At 39.4% G+C, this 15318-nt stretch overlaps 1 protein-coding gene across 4 annotated transcripts in view; it reads right to left on the minus strand.

Moving 5' to 3' along the window:
- Nucleotides 1–15318, minus strand: part of nkain2 (sodium/potassium transporting ATPase interacting 2) — a 532063-nt gene that overhangs the window by 69151 nt on the left and 447594 nt on the right. The window contains exon 5 of one of the 4 annotated variants that reach the window (XR_015751839.1): nt 12926–13003. The exons of the other annotated variants lie outside the window; for them this stretch is intronic. The gene's annotated coding sequence lies outside the window, so the exon portion shown is untranslated. The remainder of the gene's footprint in view (nt 1–12925; nt 13004–15318) is intronic. 4 annotated transcript variants of the gene reach the window in all.

Here is a 15318-nt window from a genome sequence, read left to right on the forward strand (position 1 = left end):
TAATGCACCTAACCTACACATCCCTGAACACAATGGACAATTTAGCATGGCCAATTCACCTAACCCACACATCTTTGCATTATGAGAGGAAACCTGAGCACCCAAAGGAACCCACACAGACACAGGGAGAATGTGGAAACTCCACACAGGCAGTCCCTGAAGTTGGAATTGAACCTGAGTCCCTGGCTCTGTGAGACAACAGTGTTAACCATTGAGCCACCATTCCACTCAAGTTGATAAGGGAGAGCCAATGGATGTGGTTTATTGGGACTTTCAGAAGGTTCCACAAAAGAGATAAGCACATAAAATTTAAACAGGTGGAATTGAGGGTAGTGTCATGACATGGATAGAGAAATGGTTGGCATATAGGAAACAAAGGGTAGGAATAAACAAGTAATTTTCTGAGTGGCAGTCAGTGATTGGAGCTGATATCCAAGCAATGATCCTCAGGGATCATTGCTTGGACATCAGCTATTCACAATACATATTTATGATTTAGATGATGGAACTAAATGTACTAACTCCAGTTTGCAAATGACACAAAGCTGTGTGAGAGGGTGAACTGAGAGCAGGATGCAGACATGCTTCAGTATGACTTGGACAAGTTGAGTAAGTAGACAAAGTATTGGCAGATAAAATGTGGATAAATGTGAGGTAGCAAAAACATGAAGGCAAATTGTTATTTGGATGGCAATAGATTGGGAAGGGGCGGGGGGTTGCAATGAAGCCTAGATGTCATTACACCAGTTACTGAAAGTCGCTGAAAGTAACAAGTATGGCAAGCAGTGAAGGAGGCAAGAACCCCTCATAGTGAGATACTTTGAATACAGCAGCAGGGTTGACATGGTGAGACTGCACCTGGAGTATTTTGCACAATTTTGGTCTCCATATCTGAGGAACAATGTTCTGGCTATGGAGGGAGTGAAACAAAGGTTTACCAAACTGATGCCTGGTAGGGGAGGACTGACATGTTAAGAGAGATTGAATCAGTTAGGACACATTCATTGGAGTTTAGAATGAGGGGCATTTCATAGAAACCTATAAAATTCAAACAGGACTAAACCATGTGAAAGCAAGAAGGACATTCCTGATGACTGGGGTGTCCAAAGTTAGAGGTCACAGTCTAAGTATGCAGGTTAAGCCATTTATAACTGAAGTGAGGAGAAATGTCTTCATTGAGCGAATGGTGAGTCTGTGGAACTACCTGCCACAGAAAGTAGTTAAGGCCAAAACTCTGAATGTTTTCAATAAGGAGTTAGACATATTTCTTAGGGTTAAAGGAATCAAAGGGTAGGGGGAGAAAGTGAGAACAGGTACCGAGTAGGATGATCAGCCATCATCATATTGAATGGTGAAACAGATTTGAAGGGCTGAGTGGCCTACTCCAGCTCCTATTTGCTATCCTTCTATGACCCGCCAACAATCAGCACTTCCTTCTCTTGTGGCATAAATTGTTTTGATCATTTGAAATTTGCATTATTGCTTTTGTCCAGGTTACAGCAAGATGAAAGACTTCTGCAACATGTCTCTCTTTTCAGCTATATTCAAGTCTTCCAAATAGTCAGTACTTCCATAAACTCAGCTAAATGCAATAGAAATCAATAAACAACTAATCTCTGAGTTGCATAGTGATGCCTTTAAATAACACTCAAAGAGGGTGGGAAGGCCCTCCTACTTCTATAAGCATATCCAGCTGTCCATATTTAAGAGAGAGTGTTGCCTAGTATGGCAAGATCAAAATGTCAAGTTAATTATTAAATCAGCGTTATATCCCGACAGATGCGATCCTGCCTATTCTGCATACTACTTACAAACACACAGAGAACCCATACCAGTGTCCTCAATAACATGTCTCTCTGTTTGCACCAGGATAGAAGCGAGGAAGAGCTAGATGCATACAATTTTTCTCCACATTGGTACCGTAACACTACTAACAATTCAGCTGAATTTTGAGACCTGAATCTTTTGCAACTGAGAAGTAAAAAGATCAAGAAATATATCAAGGAAAGACTGAGAATAAGAGCAGGTGAATTCAGTTCATAGCTCCTTGAAAGTGGAGTTGCAGGTAGATAGGATAGTGAAGAAGGCATTTGGAATGCTTTCCTTTATTGGTCAGAGTATTGAGTACAGGAGTTGGGAGGTCATGTTGCGGCTGTACGGGACATTGGTTAGGCCACTGTTGGAATATTGCGTGCAGTTCTGGTCTCCCTCCTATCGGAAAGATATTGTGAAACTTGAAAGGATTCAGAAAAGATTTACAAGGAGAGGCTGAACAGGCTGGGGCTGTTTTCCCTGGAGCATCAGAAACTGAGGGGTGACCTTATAGAGGTTTACAAAATTATGAGAGGCATGGACAGGATAAATAGGCAAAGTCTTTTCCCTGGGGTCGGGGAGTCCAGAACTATAGGGCATAGGTTTAGGGTGAGAGGGGAAAGGTATAAAAGAGACCTAAGGGGCAACTCTTTCACGCAGAGGGTTGTATGTGTATGGAATGAGCTGGCAGAGGATGTGGTGGAGGCTGGTACAATTGCAACATTTAAGAGGCATTTGGATGGGTATATGAATAGAAAGGGTTTGGAGGGATGTGGGCCGGGTGCTGGCAGGTGGGACTAGATTGGGTTGGAATATCTGGTCGACATGGACAGGTTGGACTGAAGGGTCTGTTTCCATGCTGTACATCTCTATGATCAATGATAATGAGATGGAAGAAATATTTGATTAAGAGAAAGAGAAAAATGTGACAAAGGAGAAGTAGGAATATAGGTAACATTGCTTAGTTGACATTTTTTGAAGTCTTCATCAACAAATTGCTACCTGAGTGATGAGACTCTACCCTTTTATTTGTTCACTCCTGGAACTGAATGATTGATTGGCAGTCATTGCTAATTATGACATGCTTAAAAGGATATTTATGCAATTAATTCATAGATGTAACTTCTTGTGGAAAGTTCAATGGGTGATTAATATCCAAATACATTAACTTCATGAAACTGACTCGGACGTTATGGACAAATGCTTTTGCAAATCTAACAGCAGAATAGCAAAAATCATCCAGCATCTTATTTGAAATTCATGGGTACCACTTCCCCACCACAAGCTTCTCATCAATTTGCAGATTAAAAACAGCATGCACGTTCACAATCCACTAATCTTCAGTAAATTCCAGTCCAAGCAACAAGTCAAACTGAAAAATGTGTAACTGATATTTGCTTTATTAATTGACCTGAACTATCCAACAAGATCTCTGTATTAATCACCCTGCAAGTCTTGTACTTTCTTTGCATATCAAATCTTGGCACATCAGGGTGCTGAAACACAAGGACACAATTACAAATTCTAACTCAGTGAGTACCCAATCATAAGATAACAGAATTATTAAGTACACAAGAAAGCCATTCAGTCCATCGTGTCTGCACCCATTTGAGAGAGATCCAAAGTGGTCTTACAGAAATGGAGGAAATATGTAAGTAATATGGTATCAGGCCAGCCTATTTCCAAACATCTACCACTGAACATTGGCAAGGCAGAACCAGAATAAGTTACTTTCCTGTCCCTATTTTACCTAACAGTAAATCCTGCTCTATGGCAGGTAAAACCTTCCTTCGAGAACAAGACTAAAACTCTACCTGCTACTCCAGTTGTAGTCTCACCAAAATCCTATTTAATTACAGCAAGAATTTCTTCCTGTTATATTCCAACACCAGCATCTTTTTTGCATCTTAATTTCCCACATAACCTTGCTTCATGATCAAACCAGGATATATTACATTTGGCTCTCTCCTTTAAGTCATTGATATAAATTGTAAATAGCTGAAAAACTGATCCATGTGACACTCCATTACTTATACCTTGCCATCAAGAAAATGATCCATTTGTTTCTATACTTGTTTTCTAACATTTAATATGCTGTATAAGGTAACAGTTCTGAAAGGATGAATTTTGGAGACTGCATTAAGCTCCAGCCAAATGATAGCCTATATCCTAGGTCTCGCCATAATCTCAGTAGTAATGTTTATCTTACTAAAGTAACTTGTACCCCTAATTGCTATCATGTAATAAATTTCATCTTGTTCAGAAAAGAGCCTCATCATATTAAGTCTCAATATTGGTTGATCCTCAACCATTGTAAACACAGTCAAGGAAAGAGGATTGATAGCAGCATACTTCTACTCATAAAAAAAACATATAACCAATTCTCAATCCATGCTGATCTGTTACCCTTACTTCCATGAGCCGTAAATTCTTTACATGTTGCTCCATATGTTCTAATCATTTGACAATATTATACAAATTTCTACCAAGCACACTGAGAAGGTTAGCAGTACAGGTTTACATTTCATATGCATACCATATTTTGGCCTCTTTGCTTTGGTGTACGCAGAAATATAACCTTACTGGATAATCTTTTTATGCCTATCACACTTACGTTAAATTGGATGATTTATCAGATTTTATAAGAAGCGTGTCAGTTACATGATTAAACACATGGCTAGATGGTATTCTGAGTCTGTGTATAAATTTAGGTGCAATTGTCACTTTCACAGTCAGAACAGTGCAGGCCAATTACTTTGGTCCCAAGTTTTCAGGCATCAGTTAGCTCATGTCTCCTTTTGACACATTCATGTGTAACACACAGCTTTTGTCTAGTGTCTTTATTACATTAGTGAATTCTTTAGATGTGAGATATCCTGGAGGGCTGTACCTCCTCCTTCAGTCTTCTTTCATCAATGCTGAACTGATGTTCATTCTCCATTAAAATTGCAGATCAATATTTTCCATGGAGGATTGAACGTACTGTACTTAGAACATCTGATTGTGAATAATGGCAAAAATGTTCAATTTGTCTGTGAAGTTCTTGAGTTGTCAGAAGCAGATCTAGCTCAATCCACGCAAAGAGGCAATATAATATTCTACAACAGTAACTCATATTTAAAAAGCAAAGCACTGTTAGAAGTTCTTCTACAACTCTATTTTATCTAATTCTGAGTTAATCTTGATGAATTTGGAATATGTCATGGGAATTGGGGACTCCATTCCTTCTCATTTGATAAAGCTAATGAGCCCCAAGTGAAACGAATGAATGCACATCCAAACGTCTCCATATTGTTGAAGTGACAGTCTAGTAATTAAAAGATAGAAACCTGACAAGAAAGCATGTTAATTCATAAACAGAAAGACTGAAAATCTAATTTTAATTCATGAACTCAACAAAAATTATGATAACAGGACCATAATCTCTGCTCAGACATAACTGGATGCTTCTTACACAAACTAGCTCATTAAATCGACATGAATCTGCTCTTGAGGTAACTTTTGAGTAACAAAAATAAACAGAATAAAATTGTTCTCTATTACTAATATCAAATGGATTTTTGGTGGATTGGCAGCCTGATTTCACACATCCCTTTTTCTCAGTTATATCCTCCTGAACAAAAAAGATCAATATCACTTTTGACCTAAGTTCTTTCAATTTCCCCACAGGTCACTCCTCCACCCACACTGCACCCCCTCCCAACCAGAGAATTTTCCAGGACAAGGTTTGCTATTTTGTGTTTTACTTATTTCATGATTCAGAGTATTGACATATGAAAACTAACAACTTTTATCATTACAAAAATGTGTGACCATGTTATCTGTTTTAGGTTAAAAATCACGCAACACTAAGGAGCAACACTATGAAGGCTCGTACTTCCAAATAAACTTGTTGGACTATAACCTGGTGTTGTGTGATTTTAACTTTGTCCACCCCAGTCCAACACCATGTTTGTAACCAACATTAAGTACAAATCACTTTCTCGCCACAAAATAATATCTATGCAACTTCAACCCATTGACACATTGCTGCTTGCACTGAAAAATGATTTACTTTAAACTGATTTTAAACATGCTCACTTTCCAGGAATGAGACAGGAACATGCTTAAAATGGTATTTGCATGCCTCTGTTTATTCGTGACGAACTCCTGCCTGCTGCAAATGTCAGTGTTTTTGTCAGCATTAAGAGTCTGCTGTAAGTAGACAGGGATCTCATTAATGCACCAATACTTGAATTTTTCTGACAGGATCTCGATGCAAAGCTATCTTTGGAACATGACTGTGAGACACAATGCTGGATCTCGGTCGAAAGAAGCAAAGGATGTCAAGAAGTTTAAAAAAACCTTTGATAGGCAGGACAAACTGCAATGCTTCTCCAGAATTCCCAAGACTTGGAGATGTCGGTGTTGGACTGGAGTGGACAAAATTAAAAATCAACCTGGTGTGGTGTGATTTTTAACTTTGTCCAGAATTCCCAAGTAATTCTTGAGTATGCTCTTCCCAAACATTTTCCTTCTGCTCACACTATCCTTACCCCAGAACTTATGTTAGTGGATGAAGTTTGGGCAGTTAAAAACTGTGTCATACTGCCCCATGATCTTCCTTAGTCAATTTTCCTTTACTCACTGTATTATAAAACAAATCTGAGATACTAAGACACAATAACTAGCAAATAGAAATTAAAGATTTTGTACAATGCAAGTAACAGTATATAAATTAAATATTCTAAATGTGACTGAGCACAATCTCTTCGATAGGTATATAATTTATAAATCCAGCAGTTATTTTTTGCTGGCTGATGGAAGTTAAACATCCACATTCAAAACCTCAAAGATAAGGAACTGCGGAACCTCTCTCTGACCTGTAAATATAATTAATAAAGCTCCAAATATTAATTATATTCCAGAGGAACAAGTGCTATTCTGTTCCACAGGGTGCTTGATAACTTATGTTTCTACTTACTTTTAAAATTTTTAATCAAAATTTTAGCTTGATATTTATCAAGCTCTTATTAGGCCAGGTAATTGAAATTAAATTATCTACATCTGTTGGGAGCCTATTCTGCATCTTCACTGCTCTATAGACAAAAGTATTTCCTACATTCTCATGTCACTTGAGACTAGATAATTCTGTTCTTTTTTTTAATTCATTCACAGGATGAGGATGTCGCTGGCTCGGTAGCAATTATTGCCAATTCCTAATTGCCCAGAGCGAGTTAAGAGTCAACCACATTGCTGTGGGTCTGGAATCACATATAGGCCAGACCAGGTAAGGATTGCAGACTTTCTTCCCTGAAGGGCATTAGTGAACCAGATTGGTTTTTACAACGATTATTCAAAGTCACCATTCGACTTTAAACTTCAGTTTAAAAAAAAATTGAATTCAAATGCCCCCATCTGCCATAGTAAAATGCAAACTCAGGTCCCCAGAACATTATTTGGGGATGTCTGGATTAACAATCCAATGATAATACCACCAGGTCATCACCTGCCCTCTATGTCACAATATAAAAGCCTCCATTTGCCTTTCAGTATTTTAAAGCTCTGGATCATGGATGGAAACTTCTGATAGTAGGAAAATTGTTAGGAGGAGGGAAAAAGAGATGAACAATTCTGTTTGGGGAAGGGATAGTTGACCATGTGTTGGTCAGCCCTAACATGGTCAAGAAACACAACATTTGGTTTGGTGGATCACTAAGAAACTACCACACCATCAATAGGTCATGGGTCTGAAGGTCCAGGTACCATATCGAAAGGGTACCCAGACACACAATCATTCCTTGCAAGTCGATCACACCAACCGCTGCTCTCAGAGCAGACTAGTAGTTGTATCATTTAAAAATGCCTCACTGTAGGTTCTCCTTCAGGTTGTCTGGGAAATATGGTGATCCTGTATTGGGATGGCAGCCTGGGGTCCTCCCAAGGCAAACCTGAATGGAGGTAACAACCTAGGTTAGTGGTCATGAGCACATAGGAGAACCTGGATACAGTGCAGGAAAAAGGCGAATAATCTGCTGAGATCCACAAATGTAGGTGACACTTTGCAGTTACTGTAAAGTAAAACTCATGAGCGCATCAAGCAGTGTAATTGCACATGTATAAAGATATTTAAGATTGGAATATGGATTACAAGACTAAACAGCGCATGAAACATTAAGACTGAATACGTGGGAGCCACGTTATTCAGTGAACATTGCAACAATCGCATGGTAAACACAGGCAGTATGCTCCTGATGACTGGGGAGTCCAGAAGGGAATCACAGTCTAATGATACAGGGTAGACCATTTAGGTCTGAGATCAGGATAAATTTCTTCACCCAGCCTGTGGAATGTTCTGGCACAGAAAGTGGCTGAGGCTGAAACTTTTAAAGCTTTCAAGAAAGAGTTGTATATAGCTTTCAGGGCTAACGGGATCAAAGAATTTAGGGAGAAAGCAGGATAATGAGTTGAATGATCATATTGAATGTCAGAGTTGGCTTGAAGGACTGAATGGCCTATGCCTGCTCCTATTTTCTGTTTCTATGTAACCCATTAGGTCATGTTCACTCAATTATCATTTTTTGTGAAAGTTGTTGTCTAAGTAGAGTCTGCAGCCAAGTCATTGCATGAATAGCTTGTTACGAACCAGGCCAGACCCCATCAAAACATTTCACAAAAGTGGCCCGGATCCTAACTTTGCCAGTTGTTTTAAGTAGGTGTATTGTTGATATTCCAGGAGTGATGCAACTGGCCAACCACTTAGTTTTAAACAAAACCAAATTTATTTGCAAGATTACTGAATGAAATCCAAACAAAAGAGAACAGAATATAGAATAACTTAATCTATCTGAAAACCCAACAGATTATCCCAGTTTAATGATGCTGTTCCAAATACTTGCAACAATCCCCATAAACACCCCTTGGCTCAAAAGGAAAACATCAAATGCAGGTTATTATAGGAGAGATGTCAGAGAGGGGGAGGATCAGCATGGACCTGCTTCTTTGGGTCCAGCAGCTTCAAAATTGACTGTTTGCTAAAACCAAACCAAACCAGAGAAAAGATGAGCCAGGAGAACTGACCACTCCCCTTTCATTAAACAAGTGTTTTCTTTTTAACTTAAAAGCCTTTTGCCTGAGGCAGTATCTGTTAGCTATAATCAAATTGGCCCTAAAACTCATAAAACCCAGACCTCCCAGAGTCTCTGCATCCATGAGCCCTCGGAAGAAAAAAAACAAGGACAACATAACCTTGTTAAATGAGCAGCATTATTACAAGTTGGTATCCACATGACAGAGCAGTTGTAAGGTGTGGAGAATATGACAGTCAGATATGAGTGTGACCTTTGGCAGCACATTGCAAACCCACAACCTCTACAAGCTATGAGATACATGACAGCAGTGTGAATTGCAAGTTTTCCTACAAGCAACACACCTTACTAATCGAGAAATATATTGTTGTTCATGAACTGGCACTGGCTAAAAGTTCTGACACTCCTTTCCTAACAGCATTGTGGTGTGCCCACACCTCATGGACGACAGCTATTCAAGAGAGCTAACCACCACCTTCTCAAGGACCTTTAGGGATGGGCAATAAATGCTGAGCTAATAAGTGCTGTTCATGTCCTGTGAAAAAAATAAAGTAGAATACAGTGCATGTTACTTCAAATACAGTATTCATATGAGTTTGCTTGTATCAAGGGCCTGTGCCATTTTGCCTTCCAGTTCTCAAAGGGGTCATAGGAATATACAGTATTATGCAGGGAGTATTTCAATCATGCTGACATCAATGCCGCAATTTCATCTCAGCAGCATACCTAAACCTGTAATAGGTATTTAAATTTCAGATTGGCATTATTAAAGTGAAAATACCCAATTTATTGCCACCAACAAAAAATTTACAATGAAATGAAACAATAATATCAAGACCCATGAGCGAAGCCTGGGGTTCTAGTCACCAGAGACTGATAACTGTAGTGAACATAAAATTGTTGTGGTGTTTCACTAGATCTGAAATGTACTGAAAATGAAAATGACATGATTATGATGCCACAATGTACCATTGCCCTGCTATTTTCTGCACCATCCACTCTATCCACTCCCTCACGAGCAGCCCAATCAATATCAGATGGTTGCATTTGCACACAAAATTGTACACCGAACAGTGAAAAACGCATACCATGGAACGGAACTTAGTGATCAAAGGAAGAAGGAAGAGAAATTTTGCACTTAAAAATCTTCAGGAGCCCACAATCTTTTATCTTTATTGACAATAGATTTTATCTATCATTGTTACGCCAGCTTACATGTTTTGTCCAAATGACTTCTGCCCTGCTTCTTGCAACTCCCTGACTAATTTAGTACCAGCTACAAATTTAACCATTTTGCACTGGCAACACCAGATCCTAGGTATGTAAAGATTGGATTCTCAAGTAATCTTTCAAAAGGGTATTTATTTAAAGTAAGTCTAATTAGAATTATTAATATTCTGCTCAATATCATTATCTTTATCTTTTGAAAGATATGACTAGGTTTCTGAAAGCTATTTTGTAATTAAACTGTTTTGAAATGTAAATTCAGTCTAATTAATGCAATCTGCACCATTAGCATAATGATCCCACTCCAAGTTCGATAATGATAACAGCATTCAATTAATAATAAAATGCTGAACCAATAACTTCTCAAAATATACCTGCTGTGAATGAATGTCATGAATCAGAAAATTTGTCCCAACAAAGAGGTTCTGGAGGTGTTTGGGAAAGGAATGCAAAACCAGGAAGTAGCTTCACATGTCTGAATGCCCAATATCAAGATGGAAATCTAATTACTTAATTTTCTCTCAGAGATGAACATCTTCAATGCTCATCAGTAGACATTGTGCATACCCAACTAAGAAGCACTGCTCTTCACAGAAGTCGTTGAGCTAAGCTGTAAAAATCTGTAGACTCTGCTAAGTGGACATGAGACCCTTCTGACATGCTTCTCCATGTTGATCATCTTTTGCTGTCCACCTGGAGTTCACTCTACAGCTCCCTCATTGCTGCTGACACTAATTATTTTCCTCACCTTAAATCTAATCTAAAACATATCTAGTGTTAACATATGGTGTGTCAAAATCTGGTATGATGAAGGGTCATCTAAACGCGATCTTGGTACTTATAAAAACCTATTTTGGAATTAAAAGAGGCCTGCTACTGAGATAAAATATTTCTAAATTGGAGAAAGGCCAATTTTGATGGTATTAGGCAAGAACTTTCGAAAGCTGATTGGAGGCAGATGTTCACAGGTAAAGGGACAGTTGGAAAATGGGAAGCCTTCAGAAATGAGATAACAAGAATCCAGAGAAAGTATATTCCTGTCAGGGTGAAAGGGAAGGCTGGGAGGTATAGGATATGCTGGATGACTAAAGAAATTAAGGATTTGGTTAAGAAAAAGAAGGAAGCATATGTTAGGTATAGACAGGATAGATCGAGTGAATACATTTGGCTACAGAACTGGCTCAAAGGTAGAAGACAGAGGGTGGTGGTGGAGGGTTGTTTTTCAGACTGAAGGCCAGTGATCAGTGGAGTGCCACAAGGATCGGTGTTGGGTCCTCTACGTTTTGTCATTTACATAAATGATTTGGATGCGAGCATAAGAGGTACAGTTAGTAAGTTTGCAGATGACACCAAAATTTGAGGTGTAGTGGACAGCGAAGAGGGTTACCTCAGATTACAACAGGATCTGGACCAGATGGGCCAATGGGCTGAGAAGTGGCAGATGGAGTTTAATTAAAATAAATGCGAGGTGTTGCATTTTGGGAAAGCAAATGTTAGCAGGACTTATACACTTAATGGTAAGGTCCCAGGGAGTGTTGCTGAACAAAGAGACCTTGGAGTGCAGGTTCATAGCTCCTTGAAAGTGGAGTCGCAGGTAGATAGGATAGTGAAGAAGGCATTTGGAATGCTTTCCTTTATTGGTCAGAGTATTGAGTACAGGAGTTAGGAGGTCATGTTGCGGCTGTACGGGACATTGGTTAGGACACTGTTGGAATATTGCGTGCAATTCTGGTCTCCTTCCTATTGAAAGATATAGTGAAACTTGAAAGGGTTCAGAAAAGATTTACAAGGATGTTGCCAGGGTTTGAGGATCTGAGCTAAAGGGAGAGGCTGAACAGGCTGGCGCTGTTTTCCATGGAGCATCAGAGACTGAGGGGTGACCTTATAGAGGTTTACAAAATTATGCAGGGCATGGACAGGATAAATAGGCAAAGTCTTTTCCCTGGGGTCGGGGAGTCCAGAACTAGAGGGAATAGGTTTAGGGTGAGAGGGGAAAGATATAAAAGAGACCTAAGGGGCAACTCTTTCACACAGAGGGTGGTATGTGTATGGAATGAGCTGGCAGAGGATGTGGTGGAGGCTGTTACAATTGCAACATTTAAGAGGCATTTGGATGGGTATATGATTAGGAAGGGTTTGGACGGATATGGGCCGGGTTGCTGGCAGGTGGGGCTAGATTGGGTTGGGATATCTGGTCGGAATGGACAGGTTGGACCGAAGGGTCTGTTTCCATGCTGTACATCTCTATGATTCTATGATTCTAAACTCAGTTGCTGGCTGGCAAGAATTCCATGTGTTGATAACTAGTGGATTAAAACACCTAAAGACACTGAGAAAATATCAAACAGGGATACAGCAACTTGAGATAATGAAGAAACTGACTATAACACCTCCACAAATACCCTCTCAGCAGATAGCCATCTTGTGCAGACATTTGTGTGTTTTCCCCTTCCATGAATACACAAAAGGATTAAAAGTGAACTTTAATGCTAATCTATGAGTATTATTTGGCTGCTGTGCGTCTAGTATGCCATGGAAGTCACAGTTTGAGGGCAATCTGAAAGCACCCCTGCACTACAGGTAAGGAAAATTAACTCAGTTTACTCCAAGTGCTGAAAACCAGTTTAAAAATGAATCAGGATAAAGGAATTTCAACATCCCAATGAAGCTAAAAATTTGAAAATTGACTGTTCAATTGCCAGTGTCAACACTACTGGTCAAACTAATAAAGGATGCAACATCAACTTATCTGTTTTTCACAAGCAATTCAGAAACTGATCCAAATAAAGTTGTACTTTTTAAAATCTTTTTGGACTCACCTCTTATTAATAAAGAAGCGGAACCAGTTCATCCCTCATCACCTGGGAGCTTAACAGTTTGGGGTATCTTGTCTGGAACTGTAACAAATTGGGAAACCTAGTCATAACTAAATTTTCAAACCACATAAATAAGCCTCTCACAATAAATACTCGAACTTATTTTCAGGGAAAACTAAAAAAGTACCTTTGAACATTAAACTTTTAATAACCTAAGGAACCCCAACACTTAACCATCTCTAAGAAGTGCTGATTAATTTTGCCACAGTTTTAATGCCAAGCTTCCCAATCTCCAGAAATTTGTGTATGAGGAATGGATTTCAAGTGTAATTAATTAATAATTTGAATTCAATACTTCACCCTAATTTAGTACCATCAAGTTGGATGGGAAAATCGAGAGTAATATTTTCAAGATTGCAGACAAGATAGAACTAGGCAGTGGTGGAGAGGATATAAAGAGGCTTCAGGACTTTTAGACAAGTCTAGTGACAAATATATGGCAGATGCAGTATAATGGATGAATATGAAGTTTTCCTCTTTGGTAGAAAAAAAAGGCAGAATTATTTAAATATTGATAGATTAGGAAAGTTTGAAGTGAAGGGAACTGGGTTTCCTTGTCGTTGAAAACAAGCATACAAGTGCAGAATGCAGTTCGGAAGACAAATGAATGTTGGACTTCATTGCAAAAGAGTTTGAGTACAGGAGCAAACAGGTCTTACAGTTGTACAGGGCCTTGAAGAAACCACACCTTGAGTATTGTGCGCAGCCCTGGTTACCTTACCAAAGAAAATATGTACTTTCCCTGGAGGGAGCACAGTGAAAGTGGGTCAATTGGGCTTGTATTGACTGGAGTTTAGAAGAATGAGAGGGGATCACATTGAATCATATAACATTCTGACAGGACTGGACTAAGTCAGTACAGGAAGATTGTTTAGAACAAAGATTCACAGTCTCAGGATATGTAGTAGGCCATTTTGGACTGAGATATAGAAATGTTTCTTCACTCAGTGGATGGTGAGCTTTGCTTTTCAGGTTAATGGAAATAATTTTGTCCTGGTTCCTTTGACAGTGGCTGCTGGCTAACTTGTTTCTAACACCCAGAGAATGAAAGTCCTTCTGTTATCTTGTTTCCTTTTGAATGCTTGCTGCATGGTTGGCATCCAGCACTCAGAATAAGGCACTCCTTTTACTTCAACACAGGTGTGACACGTAGGTGGCCCTTTGATTGTGTCCTTCACAGCACACAAATCCAGAACAGGACATGAGAACCTCAGTCCACAGGTAGCTACAAACATCTCAGTTCACGTAGTACAGTTTTTTCAACTAGTATACACAGATCAGGGTTGAACTAACTTTTAACCTCTATTCTTATGCAATCTTGAAGAAGGAAGACTTGAAACGTATCACTTGCCCAGATTAGTAAGTATTCAGAAGTTCCAAAGAAGGGTTGCACTAGACTCGAAACATTAACTCTGTTTCTCACTCCACAGATGCTGCTAGACCTGCTGAGTTTCTCCAGAATTCTCGTGTTTGCTTCAGATTTCCAGCATCCACAGCATTTGCTTTCATTTGATGATTTTGTCCCAAACTGACAACAGACCATGGCTAAGCCTCTGGACTGTGCACAAACCATGCCCTTAACTGTTGGGTACTGGGATCCCTGACCAACAGTGGCTTCCCCCTTGACTCAATCGAAGATCTGCACTCCATCCAGTGTGACATAGCCACTTGTTTTAGTAACCATGCAGTGTATTTGACATGTAGGCAGCTGGCACATGCTGTAGATGCTAATATGATGTCTCGAGGTGTCTTTCATCAACTTGTCCTCCCTCTTGATAGATTCTTATGGACAGTCAAGCAGCTTGTCTGTGCAAAACAGCACATCCATTTTGTAGTACAGATAGCCTTTGATTTTGGCCGAATCACTAATGCATGAACAGGTATGGTGTGGCAAGGCGAGGCATGAATGTTGCGAGAATGCAGGTATGCGCTAAGTGACTATACGCAAAGAGAGCAAGTGAGCAGCCATGAGAGGCAGTTTGGTCTGACCTGTGAACAGAGTACCTGTCCCTGTGTGCAAAGTGTCCTGTTTTAGCCCTTCAACATTATTTGTCTGTGGTTTGTCTATAGCCAGCAAGTAAATCGGAGAGGCTTTGATGGGTTGGCCAATAATCTGTTTAAATGACACTACTTTAGGAAGTAAGAACATTTCCTTTTCCCTAAGCATTCTGAATAGGTTTTTTTTAAGCAGTTTCAAACATGCCACTGTTGCCCAAGGGTTTGTTGTTTATTTATATTGTATATACTGGGTGAATGGGCACGAAAGGACGTCGAGTTGGAATAGAGAGCTTGAGTTCACATAACTTGACATGGAGGGGGAATGGAAGGCATGGGTA

The sequence above is a fragment of the Chiloscyllium plagiosum genome, unplaced genomic scaffold (assembly GCF_037043375.1).
Source record: "Chiloscyllium plagiosum isolate Xiang-an unplaced genomic scaffold, Cpla_swu_hap1 HiC_scaffold_3, whole genome shotgun sequence".
NCBI classification, from domain to species: domain Eukaryota; kingdom Metazoa; phylum Chordata; class Chondrichthyes; order Orectolobiformes; family Hemiscylliidae; genus Chiloscyllium; species Chiloscyllium plagiosum.